The 14,948-nt window shown below is 45.5% G+C and overlaps 1 pseudogene; it reads right to left on the reverse strand.

Annotated features, from left to right (window-relative positions):
• Window positions 1-14,948, reverse strand: part of LOC135516974 (phenylalanine--tRNA ligase, mitochondrial-like) — a 131,172-nt pseudogene that overhangs the window by 57,649 nt on the left and 58,575 nt on the right.

A 14,948-nucleotide genomic window follows, 5' to 3' on the forward strand; every position in this document is an offset into this window, starting at 1 on the left:
ATTACATCCAGATTACCCAGCTGCCCCGGGCCGCTTGGCAGCACCTTCAGCATAAATCTGGTCGAGCTCCCATTACGCTCAGTTCAGCCGGCTAATGTCATAAAGCTCTGCCTGTTAGAAAACTCTGGGGGATACGATGCACTGTGCACTAATGCTGTGGGCTAATAAAGACCTAATAACTTGGGATACTGTATACGAACAGGAGATCATAAAGACGTTGGGATTCTATTACGTACAGAAGGGAAGGGAGACTGGGAATTTGTAATTTCTTCTTTAATGATTTTGAAAGGGTTGCCATCTCTAAAGTATGGAATGTTAATTTCATAATATGGATCCCCTAATGATTTCAGATTTTTAATTGGAGAAATGTAATGTTATGTAATGGTTCAAATTTCACACTTGACAAATCGTTTGAAGGCAAATGTAATTTCCCTTTTATAACGTTTTGGCAAATACTTTACCATCTGCCATTGCACTGTAATTTGCGTTCTATATGCATATACTTTTAAACATCTTACACTTTGTGAGTAACAAATTGTGTGTGATATAGAGTAATGCACTCTGCACCGTATTGAAGTGTACACGGTAAACAACGATGCATTATTCACAGGCGTTTCCTGCAGTAGCTCCTCTCAGTGCTCCATTAAACTCAATCCCCTCTTTCTCCCTCCCTGGTCTCTCTCTCTCCTGTCTCTCACTCTCTGCCAGCACCCCACATACTGTCGCTCCCAGGATAACCCACTCTCCCTGCCAGTTATCCCTCTCTCTGCCTCCCTGGGATTTTCTCTCTCTCCAACATCTCTCTCTCTCTCTCTCTCTCTGGGGCGGTGCTGGGCATTAGCCTGCTGCTTCGCCTCGCCTTCTGGAAAGATCCCTGGAGGGTTCCAACAAAGAGGGCAGATTTTTTAACAAGTCTAGCTCTCTACAGCAACTCACTGCCGAAGACAGCCATTTGTCAACCACACACACACACCTCTCCTCTCCATTTATCTCTAAACATTTCACTGATCCCGTGACAGGACGCTCTGCATGGCTCTCCCTCATTCACGCACGCACACACTCCCTCCATGTTCCTGTTGTCTAAATCTCTCACCCTCCCCCCATTTCAGCTTTTTTCTCCCTGAGTGTGCAAGCTGTATATCGTTCATTCAATCCAAAAGATGGCGGCCTGGTGTTTACTTTCCTGCTGAGTAGAGGAGAGATGCTTGGGCCTTGTAAGGGACAGACGAAGGGTCAGGCCACGTGTGGTGGAGGTGAGAGGTGCTTTGGGTCGTACTGAGTTAAGGCCAGACAGGGTTAAAGAGTACACACACAGGGACGCACCCACTCACACACGCGTGTGCCTTTACACACACACTTGGTCATGTGCGTCACACATAGAGAGCATGCAGCATATCACAGCGACCAGACAACAGCCTGGCATACACCATGACGACGACGCACATTGGTTTTGACAATCCATGCCACAGCCTCTTCTCGTAAATATAAACCAGCATGGGGGGTATCAATGGAACATGCCCCCCTCATAAGATGGTAACATATTTATTTTTACCTTTATTGCTACTTACTTAGTAACACCTTTGTAGTGACATGGTAATATAGCTTAACGGATGTTAACATGTTAATATAATGTTACTAATGTTACTAACCGACTGTGCCATTCACTGACTCAGGGTAAGAGACCGGTATCGAAACAACACCAGAAGAAAAAGAAAGAAAAAAACAGCCCACATTTTACTACCTTCCCTGGGAGGTTGTAAAACACCTCATCTGCTGCAACGCAACATCATCCACGCGGGGGCTCAGAGTTAGACCTTTCTCACCGCTCACCCGCCTGCCCGCCACTGGCGTACAGAAGTACTTCCTGTCCAAGCTGTCAGCTTGATTGACAGCGCAGTCGACTTTCCAAATTAATCTGTCCCGTTTACATCTGACAGCGTTACGGACCAATAAATGCAGATTTGTGTTACATTTGAGTGCCTATCAGCTTTGATTTGTAGCGCAACGTCCGAGGAATACTCGGGCAGGCCAGTAAAACGGCTCACTATTGACTACAGAATGGCACAAAGGCAACCCAAACCATTGTTGTCTTTCCAAAACGGCATTCAAACGGAATTCTCAACTTTGAGCTGATTAGACTTTGATGTGACATTTCTGGCAATGCAACTTGTATTTCACCCCATCAAAATCTTGAGAAAGATGGAATGGTTTGTTTGAATGTCAGGTGCTGTACATCACCTGGAGGAGTTTCTGCGGTGAAGTGACATTTAAAGGAGTTACGCATGTCTGTCATATCGCGATTTCAAAGGCTATTATAGAAGAATACTGTTTGGGGCCTTTGAGGCCTTTAGACAGAACGAGATGCAGACCTTTGAGTCGGAATGATGAATTGATGAATTTAAGGATCAGTTGGCTGATTGATTGATTGATTGACTGATCAAATGACTCTTGCTGTTCTTTTGTCCAATCCCTGGACTTCTAGAGGTAGTTGAAATAATAGTATGCTTAAAGGCAGACTCAGAAATGTGACATAATCTTACTGTCACGTTCTGACCTTTATTTCCTTTGTTTTGTCATTATTTAGTATGGTCAGGGCGTGAGTTGGGGTGGGCAGTCTGTTTGTTTTTCTATGATTTGGGTATTTCTATGTTTCGGCCTAGTATGGTTCTCAATCAGAGGCAGGTGTCATTAGTTCACTGTGTGTTTGTGGGTGATTGTTCCTGTCTCTGTGTTTGCACCAGATAGGGCTGTTTTTTTTCACATTTCTTGTTTTGTTAGTTTATTCTTGTATAGTGTCTTTATTAAAGTACCATGAATAACCACCACGCTGCGTTTTGGTCCACCTCTCCTTCACCAAAAGAAAACCGTTACACTTACACTGTGGGGAAACGTCCTGCTTCAAAAGATTGCCACCATTGGCAAACTGGGAAGAGGCAATAGCATGCATCATTTTCCAGATTTAAATTTGAATATTGTTGACATCTGTGATCAGGAAGTCACCCAGTTCTACATGATGTCAGATGACTGAGTCTGTTGTAACCTAACATGTTAGGCAACATATCACAGACTTCATCTTGCTCCTCCCGTCTTATACGCAGAAAGTCAAACAGGAAGTGCTTCTGTTTTGTACTATTCAACACTGGTCTGACCAATCGGAATCCTTGCTTCAGTGTTGTTTTGATCACGTGGACTGGTAGTGTGGGAAAATAATCAAGGTGTATACACGGATACAGTAACTGAGTTGATAAGGAAGTGTATAGGAGATGTAGTACCCACTGTGACTATTAAAACCTACCCTAACCAGAAACCGTGGATAGATGGTAGCATTCGCGCGAAACTGAAAGCACAAACCACCGCATTTAACAATGGCAAGGAGACTGGTATTATGGCAGAATATAAACAGTGCAGTTATTCACTCCACAAGGCAATCAAAGAAGCTAAACGTCAGTATAGAGATAAAGTGGAGTCACAATTCAACAGCCCAGACACGAGACGTATGTGGCAGGAACTACAGACAATCACGGACTACAAAAGGAAAACCAGCCACATCGCCGAGACTGACGTCATGCTTCCAGACAGGTTAAACACATTCTTCGCACACTTTGAAGATAACAATGTATCACCGACATGGCTCGCTCGCTACCAAGGACTGTGAGATCTCCTTCTCCGTGGCCGACGTGAGTAAAAACATTTAAACGTGTTAACCGTCGCAAGGCTGCCGGTCCAGACGGTGTCCCTTGCCGTGTCCTCAGAGCATGCGCAGACCAGCTGGCTGGTGTGTTTAAGGGGATATTCAATCTCTCTTTATCCCAGTCTGCTGTCCCCACATGCTTCAAGATGGCCACCATTGTTCCTGTACCCAAGAAGGCAAAGGTAACTGAACTTAATGACTATCGCCCCGCAGCACTCACCTCTGTCATCATGAAGTGCTTTGAGAGACTAGTCAAGGATCATATCACCTCTACCTTACCTGCCACCCTAGACGCACTTCAATTTGCTTATTGTCCCAATGGATCCACAGACAATGCAATTGCCATCACCCTGCACACTGCCCTATCCCATCTGGACAAGAGGAATACCTATGTAAGAATGCTATTTATTGACTATAGCATTCAACACCATAGTACCCTCCAAGCTCATCATTAAGCTTGAGTCCCTGGGTCTGAACCCCGCCCTGTACAACTGGGTCGTTGACTGGGTCGTTGACTCCCTGACGGGCCTCCCCCAGGTGGTGAAGGTAGGAGACATCACCTCTACTCCGCTGATCCTCAACACTGGGGCCCCACAAGAGTGTGTGCTCAGCCCCCTCCTGTACTCCCTGTTCATCCATGACTGCGTTGCCAAGCACGCCTCCAGCTCAATCATCAAGTTCGATGGGACAGCAGTGGAGAGGGCAGAAAGTTTTAATTCCTTGGTGCACACATCACTGACAAACTGAAATAAACCACCTACACAGACAGTGTGGTGAAGAAGGTGCAACCTCAGGAGGCTAAAGACAATCGACTTGTCACCTAAAACCCTTTACAAATATTTACAGATGCACAATTGAAAGCATCATGTTGGGCTGTATCACCGCCTGGTATGGCAACTGCACCGCCCGCAACCGCAAGGCTCTCCAGAGGGTGATGTCGTCTGCACAGCGCATTACCGAGGGAAAACTACCCGCCCTCCAGGACACCTACAGCACCCAATGTCACAGGAAGGCCAAAAATATCATCAAGGGCATCAACCACCCGAGCTACTGCCTGTTAACCCCGCTATCATCCAGAAGGCAACGTCAGTACAGGTGCATCAAAGCTGGGCACGAGAGACTGAAAAACAGCTTCAATCTCCATGTCATCAGACTGTAGTCATAGACTAGGAATCACTGGCCACTTTAAGGAATGGAAGACAAGGCACTTTAATAATGTTTACATATCTGGTATATACTGTTTTCTATACTATTCTACGGTAGCTCATTCACATAATAATGCTTACATATCTTGCATTACTCATCTCATATGTACAGTTGGAAGTTTACATACACCATAGCCAAATACATTTAAACTCAGTTTTTCACAATTCCTGACATTTAATCCTAGCTAAAATTCCCTGTCTTAGGTCAGTTAGGATCACCACTTTATTTTAAGAATGGGAAATGTTAGAATAATAGTAGAGAGAATGATTTATTTCAGCTTTTATTTCTCTTCTTTATCACATTCGCAGTGGGTCAGAAGTTTAAATACACTAAATTAGTATTTGGTAGCATTGCCTTTAAATTGTTTGACTTGGGTCAAACGTTTTGGGTAGCCTTTCACAAGCTTCACACAATAAATTGGGAACATTCCTCCTGACAGAGCTGGTGTAACTGAGTCAGGTTTGTAGGCCTCCTTGCTTGCACACGCCTTTTCAGTTCTGCCCACAAATTGTCATAGGATTGAGGTCAGGGCTTGTGATGGCCACTCCAATACCTTGACTTTGTTCTCCTTAAACCATTTTGACACAACTTTGAAAGTATGCTTGGGGTCATTGTCCATTTGGAAGACCCATTTACGACCAAGCTTTAACTTCCTGACTGATGTCTTGAGATGTTGCTTCAATATATCCACATTATTTCCCACCCCATGATGCCATGTATTTTGTGAAATGCACCAGTCCTTCCTGCAGCAAAACAGGATTCTGCCACCCCCGTGCATAACTATGGTCATTATGGCCAAACAGTTCAATATTTGTTTCATCAGACCAAAGGACATTTCTCCAATAAGTACGATCTTTGTCCCCATGTGCAGTTGCAAACCGTAGTCTGGCTTTTTTTATGGCGGTTATGGAGCAGTGGCTTCTTCCTTGTTGAGCTTCTTTTCAGGTTATGTCGATATAGGGCTCAATTTACTGTGGATAAAGATACTTTTGTACCTGTTTCCTCCAGCATCTTCACAAGGTCCTTTGTTGTTGTTCTGGGATTGATTTGCACTTTTCTCACCAAAGTATGTTCATCTCTAGGAGAAAACGTGTCTCCTTCCTGAGCGGTATGACGGATGCGTGGTCCCATGGTGTTTATACTTGTCACCCCTTGACCTGAGTATTCTTTGGTTTTCTTTATATATTTTGGTTAGGTCAGGGTGTGACATGGGTGATGTATGTGTTTTTGTACTGTCTAGGGTTTTTTGTAGGTTTATGGGGTAGTTTACCATCTAGGTGTTTATGTATGTCTATGGTTGCCTAGATTGGTTGTCAATTAGAGGCAGCTGTTTATCGTTGTCTCTGATTGGGAACCATATTTAGGCAGCCATCTTCTTTGGGTATTTTCTGTGTTATTGTCTATGTCTAGTTGCCTGTGTCTGCACTGTTTATATATAGCGTCACGTTCGTTTGTTGTTTTGTAAGTTTGTGTTAGTGTTCTTTCTTCATTGAATATAGAAGATGTATTCATATCACACTGCGCCTTGGTCTTCTCACTACGACGAACGTGACAGAATAACCCACCAACAACGGACCAAGCAGCATGGTAAAAGGCAGCAGCAGCGATCGCAGGAATCATGGACTTGGGAGGAAATTCTGGGCGGTGGAGGACCCTGGGCACAACCAGGGGAATATCGCCGCCCCAAGGCAGAGCTCGAGACAGCGAAAGCAGAGCGGTGCCGGTATGAGGAGGCAGCACGGCATCGTGGCTGGAAGCCCGCGAGGCAGCCCCAAAAATGTATTGGGCACTTGGAGCAGTCGGCAAACTTGAGGGGTGAGTCTGAGATTGTCGAGGAGTTATTGGACAGATTGGAGGAGAGTGAACGGAGGGGTGATTATGAGACATTCGAGGAGTTGACGAAATTGGAGGAGAGTGAAGAGAGAGAGGGGTTGGTTTGGCGTAGTATGCATGGCATTCGCCCTGAGGAGCGTGTTAGCTGTCCGATGCCACCTGTGTCAGCTCCTCGTACTCAGCCTGAAACTTGTGTTAAAGTTCCGGAAGATTTGATGCCGGCTATACACAACAGGTCTCCAGTACACCATCACAACCCGGTGTGTCTTGTTCCTGCTTCTCGCAGTCATCCTGAGGTGCGTGTTCTCAGCCCGGTACCACCAGTACCGGTACCACGCACCAGGCCTATAGTGCGCCTTGGCAGTCAAATACGCCCTGTTCCTCTTCCCCGCACTCGCTCTGAGGTCCGTGTCCTCGGCCCAGTACCACCAGTGCCGGCACCACGCACCAGGCCTATAGTACGCCCTGTTCCTCCTCCCCGCACTCGCCCTGAGGTGCGTGTCCTCGCCCCAGTACCACCAGTGCCAACACCACGCACCAGGCTTCCTGTGTGTCTCCAGAGCCCTGTATGCCCTGTTCCTGCTCCTCGCACTCGCCCTGAGGTGTGTGTCCCCAGCCAAGTACCACCAGTGCCGGCACCACGCACCAGGCCTATAGTGCGCCTCGGCAGTCCTGTACGCCCTGTTCCTCCTCCCCGCACTTGCCATGAGGTGCGTGTCCTCAGCCCAGTACCACCAGTACCGGCACCACGCACCAGGCCTACAGTGCACCTCACCAGTCCAGAGCGTCCGACGACAGTACCCAGTCCAGAGCGTCCGGCAACAGTACCCAGTCCAGAGCGTCCGGCAACAGTACCCAGTCCAGACTGAACAGTCTACAGACCGGAACCTCCCACAACGGTTCACAGTCCGGAACCTACCACGACGGGTCACAGTCCGGAACCTACCACGGCGGGTCACAGTCCGGAACCTACCACGGCGGGTCGCAGTCCGGAATCTACCAAACGGGTCGCAGTCCGGAACCTACCACGACGGGTCGCAGTCCGGAACCTACCACGACGGGTCGCAGTCCGGAACCTACCACGACGGGTCGCAGTCCGGAACCTACCAGTCCGGATCCGCCAGAGTCTCCCTCCAGTCCGGATCCGCCAGAATCTCCCTCCAGTCCGGATCCGCCAGAGTCTCCCTCCAGTCAGCCAGGACCCGCCAGAGTCGTCAGCCAGGAGCCGCCAGAGCAGTCAGCCAGCCAAGAGCCGCCAGAGCCGTCAGCCAGCCAGGAGCCGCCAGAGCCGTCAGCCAGCCAGGCGCCGCCAGAGCCGTCAGCCAGCCAGGAGCCGCCAGAGCCGTCAGCCAGCCAGGAGCCGCCAGAGCCGTCAGCCAGCCAGGAGCCAGCCAGGAGCCGCCAGAGCCGTCAGCTGGCCAGGAGCCGCCTGCAAACCAGGAGCTGCCAGAGCCACCTGTCACGCCGGCGATGCTGGAATCTCCCTCCTGTCCGGAGCTTCCAGAGCCGCTCCTCAGTCCAGAGGCTCCTTTCCGTCCAGTGGCGCCCTCTACGATGATCTTCAGTCCGGGGCCCGCTGCGAGGGTCCCCGCTCCAGAGGCGCCACCTAAATGGACCAAGACTGAGGTAGAGCGGGGTCCACGTCCTGTCTAGGTTTTTTTGTAGGTGTATGGGGTGGTTTTACCATCTTGGTGTTTATGTATGTCTATGGTTGCCTAGATTGGTTCTCAATTAGAGGCAGCTGTTTATCGTTGTCTCTGATTGGGAACCATATTTAGGCAGTCATCTTCTTTGGGTATTTCGTGGGTTATTGTCTATGTCTAGTTGCCTGTGTCTGCACTGTATATATATAGCGTCACGTTTGTTTGTTGTTTTGTAAGTTTGTGTTAGTGTTCTTTCTTCATTAAATATAGAAGATGTATTCATATCACGCTGTGCCTTGGTCACTACGGCAAACGTGACAATACTTGTGTACTATTGTTTGTACAGATGAACGTGGTACCTTCAGGTGTTTGGAAATTGCTCCCAAGGATGAACCAGACTTGTGGAGGTCTATAATTTTTTTGAGATCTTGGCTGATTTCTTTTGATTTTCCCATGATGTCAAGCAAAGAGGCACTGAGTTTGAAGGTAGGCCTTGAAATACATCCACAGGTATACCTCCAATTGACTCAAATTATGTCAATCGCCTATCAGAAGCTTCTAAAGCCATGACATGATTTTCTGGAATTTTCCAGCTGTTTAAAGGCACAGTCAACTTCGTGTATGTAAAATCCTGACCCACTGGAATTGTGATACAGTGAAATAATCTGTCTAAACAATTGGTGGAAAAATGACTTGTCATGAACAAAGTAGATGTCCTAACCAATTTGCCAAATCTATTGTTTGTTGACAAGAAATTTGTGGAGTGGTTGAAAAACGAGTTAACGGCTCCAACCTAAGTGTAGTGTATTCAACGGCATATACTGTTTTCTATGCTTTTTAAAAACGTTTTCTACTGTATCTTAGTCTGTTCCACTCCGACATTGCTCGTCTATATGTATATAGTCTTAATTCATTCCTACTTAGCTTTTTGTGTATTGGGTATATGTTGTGTAATTTGTTATATATTACTTGTTAGATATTACTGCACTGTCAGAGCTAGAAGCACAAGCATTTCGCTACACCCACAATAACATCTGCTAATCACGTGTATGTGACCAATAACATTTGCTTTGATTTGGCAGTGTAACAGGTATTACACTGACAGTACAGAAGTAACCCTAACTCTAAGTACATTGTAATAATAAGTAATCACAGTACTTGTTGCTCTAAACAATGATTGTTATCTGGTTGTTTTACCTACTTTAGTTGAATTCACTGATGGTAATTTGCTCTGGATAAGAGCGTCTGCTGAATTAGTCAAATGTAAATGTACTAAGAACACTAAAATGGTTTACCATGTAGTGGACAGTGACAAGGAGAAAGCTTGTGCTTTTATTGATTTGTGGCGCAGTGTCCTCTTTTCACAGGACACGGTGTACACCAAGGAGATGGGGGAAACAATGCTCGGAAGACTCCTCTCTCCTTGTGCAGGTTAAATATAAATGACGTACAGACAGAGACACAAGGGTACCGTCGCCCGTCCTCTCTCATCAGGAGCAGCTTGCCCAACTCCATGAGTCAGCGTTTCTGCTGGGGGAAAAAACAATTAGCCAGCCATTTTGTTCATAAAAGTGACATTTCTAAAGGTTAACAGAGAGGACATCTGTCACGTAGCTGGGGCTAAAATGGAGTTTGATATCACGTGGCGGTAATTTGAGTAATTGTGAAGTTTATTGTCAAAGGGGGGCTGCGCATCGATGAGAGCATGGCCCACCTCAACTCATCTCTTTGTGGGTAAAAAAGGGGGTATTGCAGGGGCTCTGATGCATTGGTGAAACTGCACCACAAATTATCCCAAAATGCTGATGACTTTGAGGAGGTTCATTGTCATAAAATGCTGTTTCAAATTCACACATAATAACACCCTCAAAGACACACATATACCTGATAGACAGGAGAACAGACAGACATTTACATATTGTGAAAGTAAGAGATCATGATGGTTGTGATCATGTTCTGTCTCAAATTCACAATAAACACACACGCACGCACGCACACACACACACACACACACACGACCCATTAGACCCTAATGCCACCACAGAATGTATCATATTTATGGATGTCATTAACGGAGTGTAGGGAAAAGGTTGCTATTTAAAAAAGATTAAGCACAGGGACAGAGATAAATGTTCACAGGGGTTTTTACGAACTGCGGGCCCCTTGTTTCGCCATTAAACACAATCCACACACTCTCTGATCGGAAAACCAGTAGGACGCGGGGTGGGCATAAGTCTTTTTCCACACTCTGTCCACCACCCGCCCTTTACGCCCTGTATTTAAAAATGAGACATCAACCACTGAGGCTGAGGGGTGAACGCCAAGGACCGGTTTGTGGAGGAAAAGGAAACAGCTTTGTCACTACAGGGAGGGAGGGTCCCTCTCGAGTGCATCTCAATAAGTTGGTAAAGTGACTTCCTCTCTTTGTCTCCTTTCCCTGAGCGGTAATGACTTGTGAAGAATGGATTGGTGAAGTGAAGACATCTGCCATATTGCTTTCACCGACCCTGTGTTTTCAGGTTTATTGCAAATTTCAAACGTATAAATTGGGGGCGAACAACGCAACGTCCTACTAAAAAGTTGTTACTGCTACCTAGGCTTGGGAGGTATATCGTATATACCGTATACCGGGGTATTTGGAAATAGTCACGGGATGGTTTTTCTATACCACTATCATTGAAACTATTTCTTTGAATTTTTTACATTTTTATACATTTGAATATTTGTAGCTACTTTGAGTTACTTATAGAACTTTATGAGCTGGGATGTCTGTCCTGCAAATATTTTAGATCAGAGATTTTATACAATTTTAAAAATGTGCTTGTTAGCATTTAGTTAGTATTCTCTATGGTATTTTACATGTATTTGTTAGCATTGCTAACCTCCGGAATACAAAGGCTCAGTGAGGATTGAAAATATCGCCCCTTGTGTTCAGTGCTGGTATGGCACAAGGTAGGTATGAACGCCCAAGCCGGCTGCTACTTTTCAACACGGAGCCTTCATTGTGTGCAACTCTAAATCCTTAATAGGAAAGAGATGGAATCAGGCCTCTGATGTGGTAATTCATTAGCCAAGGCAAAGCCAATCAGTCTTTGTGATTGATCTGTCACTGGGCCAATCCTGTTTGTTCCTGTCAGTACTGGGATTTGTCCGAAAGGCTCTGTCTGTTAATTGTGTGTGTGTGTGTGTGTGTGCGTGTGCAAGAGTGAGGGAGAGAGAAAGAGAAGTTTGTCTATGGCAGAGAGAAATAGAGACTAAGAGAAAGAGATCAAAATTGACAGCGAGAGAGAAAGAGTAGGTGTGTGCGTGAGTGCAAAACAAACAAGCCGAGCCTCATGTCGGTGATGCGAATCAGATCAAATGAACATGTGCCATTAACAAACATTGACCCTTGGTCCTTCATTGTCATTAGATTAAGGGCTCCACTCAGAGCAAACAACACTTGGCTCAGTTGGGCCACATTATCTTGCATAATAAGTAGCTGTCAAAGTAGAAAAGATAGATAAAACATAAGGAACAAAAATGTAAATGCAACAAGTAAAGTGTTGATCCCATGTTTCATGAGATGAAATAAAAGATCCCAGAAATTTTCCATATGCTCAAAAATATTACTTCTCTCAAATTTTGTGGACAAATTTGTTTATATCCCTGTTAGTTAGTATGTCTCCTTTGCAGAGATAATCCATCCACCTGACAGATGTGGCATATCAATACTGATTAAACATCATGATCATTACACAGGTGCACCTTGTGCTGTAGAAAATAAAAGGCCACTAAAATGTGTTGTTTCGTCACAGAACACAATGCCACAGATGTCTCAAGTTCGGAGGGAGCGTGCAATGACATGCTGACTGTAGGAATGTTAGAGAATTTGGTAGTACGTCCAACTGGCCTCACAACCGCAGACCACGTGTAACCATGCCAGCCCAGGACCTCCACATCCGGCTTCTTCACCTGCGAGAAGCAAGCCTCCTGGCAACTGAGGAAACTGTGGGTTTGCACAACCGAAGACCTTCTGCACAAACTGTCAGAAACCATCTCAAGGAAGCTGATCTGCGTGCTCGTCGTCCTCACCAGGTTCTTGACCTGACTGCAATTCGGCGTCGTAATGAACTCCAGTGGGCAAATGCTCACCTTCGATGGTCACTTGCACGCTGTAGAAGTGTGCTCTTCATGGATGAATCCCGGTTTCAACTGTACCGGGTAGATGGCAGACAGCCTGTATGGCTTCGTGTGGGCGAGCGGTTTGCTGATGTCAACGTTGTGAACAGAGTGCCCACTGGTGGCGATGGGGTTATGGTATGGGCAGGCATAAGCTACGGACAACCAACACAATTGCATTTTACTGATGGCAATTTGAATGCACAGATATACCGTGACAAGGTCCTGAAGCCCATTGTCGTGCCATTCATCCGGCACCATCACCTCATGGTACAGCATGATAATGCATGGTCCCATGTTGCAAGGATCTGTACAAAATTCCTGGAAGCTGAACATGTCCCTGTTCTTCCATGGCCTGCATACTCACCAGACATGTCACCCATTGAACATGTTTGGGATGCTCTTTATCGACACCAGCGTGTTTCAGGTCCTGCCAATATCCAGCAACTTCACACAGCCATTGAAGAGGAGTGGGACAACATTACACATGCCACAATCAAATAGCCTGATCAATTTTATGCGAAGGTGATATGTTGCAAATGCATGATGCAAATGGTGGTCACACCAGATACTGACTGGTTTTCTGGTCCAGGCCCCTACCTTTTATTTCAGACATCTGTGACCAACTGGTGCATATATCTGTATTCCCAGTCATGTGAAAAGCATAGATTAGGGTCTAATTTCTTTCTTTAATTTGACTGATTTCCATAAATGAATTATGGGTAACTCAGTCAAATCTTAGAAATTCTAGGATGTTGCGTTTATATTTTCATTCAGTGTAGATGCTATGAGACACATTCGCTATAAAACAGCAGACAAGCCAATCCCGAGCCCCTCTGATGAATTGAGTATAGCTTAACCTTTGCTCTCCGAGCCTATTTGTCAAGCAGTGGAATAGATCCAATTTACCCCTAATCTCAAACAAGCCTGTACAAACCAAACAAAGAACATTCACTGCATCTTGTATCATTATAATTAGTCAGTTTAACATATTTGATACATTTTCATAACATGTAATGCATAGAGTAATTTGTTTTTAGTAGTTGTATAGTGTTATATGTGTTTTTTTTGTCTCTCACAACAAGCACATTTTATAGGGGTGAATGGGCATGGGGGGAATGAGGAGGGGCATGGGGAGGGTTGTCTGTGTTTTTGGGATAGTGAAAACCTCATCACGGTGGTAGCAATTCATGAAACAATTCAATTGAAAGTAATAAACCAATGTTACAGCTGTAATGCCCTCATCTGAGTGTGACAATATGCCCATTGTTGTTCAGTGGTGGTGCCCTTGGCCAGCTGTTTGAGTACCGTTGCTGTACATCTTGTTGAGGGAATGCTGTCTTACCTTGAATGTGTGATGGATGAGAGCTCTGTTTCTCAAATCTCTCGAGTACCCCCCCCTGCAATTCTACTTGTGTCTCAACTGGTCAACTAATCATCAAGCCCTTGAATCAGGTGTGAGTCAAGTAGTTGAATCAGATGCGCTAGCTAGTACTGCGAAACACTGTGTTAAGAGTAACCAGGGTCGTATTCACTAGGAACCAAATGGAAGCAAACTGACTGAACAGTGGTGGGACTACCTGAACTTGTCCAAAAAGAAACGCTTGTTTTCGTTGTAAAACGGTGCTACGGTGTGCATAATGAATACGACCCAGGTGTGCTAGTACTGGGAAACACTGTGTTAGAGTATCACAGCTGTCTTGTGAAGAACATGGCGTCTTTCTTTGGATGTGTGAACTGGTCGATCTTCTCCACTAGGTCTCTTCCGATGCTCCTCACCAGGTCATAGAAGTCATTCTCCGTGTAGCCCTCGGCCAGAAGTAGATGTCGTTGGTCAGAGGTGGGTTCCTTACTGAGAGGTTGAGAAGGGGAGGAGGAGGGAAGAGAACGAGAGAGAAAAAGAATTGAGTGCACTTTTAGAGAAAAAAACTAAAAAGGAGAGACCGCAATTCACGCATTGGGTTTGTCTTCGCCACTGCCACCAATCACGTTGTTTTAGATTTTAAATCAATTTCTAACCAACAGCCAATGGAATTCATGCTTTGAATTTCCTACCCAAATCATCTAAGTCACTTCAAACCTAGTTCTAGAGCTGCTACACAATCCCCATGAAAAAGCTACTTCTAGATCATTTCAGACCAATTATTTGGCTGATCCATTTAGGGTAAAGAGTTTCCACACAGAGAAACTAAGAGGAAGATGAAGAAGAGCAAAAGAGTGGGTGATAAAGAACCGTCAATGACAAAAGAGTAGAGATGCTGTGACACCATTCCCTTTCGAATCGTGTTGTGGAAAGTAGAGGTTGAAACAAATCACGCCAACATTTTAGGTGGAGGATAGAACAGGAAGACAAAAACACATTCCAATCTGTGGAACTTTCCACAGCCTACACTGGAACAGACTGCAGGGAGGTA

The sequence above is a fragment of the Oncorhynchus masou genome, chromosome 28 (assembly GCF_036934945.1).
Source record: "Oncorhynchus masou masou isolate Uvic2021 chromosome 28, UVic_Omas_1.1, whole genome shotgun sequence".
In the NCBI taxonomy this organism is placed as follows: Eukaryota; Metazoa; Chordata; class Actinopteri; order Salmoniformes; family Salmonidae; genus Oncorhynchus; species Oncorhynchus masou.